The 1,381-nt window shown below is 41.6% G+C and overlaps 1 pseudogene across 1 annotated transcript; it reads right to left on the bottom strand.

The window, feature by feature from the left end:
• Window positions 1-541: 541 nt before the first annotated feature.
• Window positions 542-980, bottom strand: LOC308348856 (trafficking protein particle complex subunit 2-like; annotated as a pseudogene). Its single transcript has one exon. The product of its transcript is annotated as a trafficking protein particle complex subunit 2-like (transcript).
• Between the last annotated feature and the right edge of the window lie 401 nt (window positions 981-1,381).

Genomic DNA, 1,381 nt, shown 5'->3' with positions numbered 1-1,381 from the left:
CTCTCTCTCCCCCAGATAAATAAATAAAATCTTTAAGATATAATAAACTGAAAAAGATCAAGAAATAGCTGAAGAAGCATGTTCAAATATAAGGACTTAAGTATCAGAAGAAACAACTAAGAGTTGAAGGTAGTTGTCCTGGGGAAGCAGAAGTTCAGAGTAGAAAAGGTAAGGTGAGCACTGGCTGTTCAACATTATAAGCTTTGTTAAACCGTTTGACATTTTTTTTTTTGTGATTTATTTATTTATTTATTCCAGAGAGAGCATGCACGTGAGCCAGGGGAGGGGCAGAGAAAGAGGGAAAGAATCTCAAGCAGACTCTCCTCTGAGCACAGAGTCCATCAAGGGGCTCGATCTGTTGACCCTGAGATCACGACCTGGGCCAAAACCAAAAGTCAGTCACTTAACCAACTGAACCCCCCCAGGGGTCCCTGGACTTCTTCCCCAAACTTTTCCCTATTTAATCAAGTTACTTACAGTGTACACATTCCTGACAATACCCCATTGTAGCAACATTGTTATTTTCCAAAATTTTCTGCACTCAACTTAAAAGGTGTTCCTTCCCAAGATACTGAACTTTTCTGTCAAATGCGCTTGATCAAACAGGAGAATTGGGTTCATAACGTGGATTCATTGCAAACTTTATGTATAAATCACAGTCATCAATAAAGAAGTTCTTTATCCCATCTTCTTGCCTTGTCAGGAAGCAGAATAAATCGCCCGTGACCTGCAGGAAAAAATGCTGAAACAAACCAGTCCTTGAATTTGTCCGCGGTGTTCCAGTCTGCATTGTTGGGCAGCCGTGTGCTCTCATCTATGGGGTTGAGAGCAGTGTGAGCAATGAGCCAGTTCAGATGACGATGATCATTGTTGGATTCTGCTTTTCCAGGTGGCAAAAACTCCATTTCAAAAACTAGATTATCAAGGTGGCCAGCAGAAGCTTTCAGACATTGTCTTCTACAGCGCTCCTGCAGGGGAATAGTCAGTCAGTTTCCCCCGAGACCCGGGCTGGGCAGCCTCTGCTGGAACTCCCTGAAAACCATTTGACTTTTGTAACCCGTGTGTATGTGTGTGTGTGCGTCTACGTCTGTATGTAGAGTGTTGGTGGAATACCCAGTACTAAATAAAATGGCTGATTTTTTGCTTTTTGGCTTTCTTTTTATCAAGACATCCCTACCCTAGGCAACATAAATTGCAAGATCATAGTGTATCTAAAATTAAATTTTAGCCCTTGGGTTGGGAGCTTCCTTAGGCTTCTACGTATAATAGGGACAACACTCTACCACAATCTCATTAGCAGCACTTTTGCAAACTTTTAGAACTTGATTGTATATGTTGCTACCTCAACTCCACTACTTACTGTTGATTCTTACAGACTTCT

Source organism: Martes martes (genome assembly GCF_963455335.1).
Source record: "Martes martes genome assembly, chromosome: 9".
Taxonomy (NCBI): domain Eukaryota; kingdom Metazoa; phylum Chordata; class Mammalia; order Carnivora; family Mustelidae; genus Martes; species Martes martes.
This window is presented reverse-complemented; position numbering and strand designations above follow the sequence as displayed.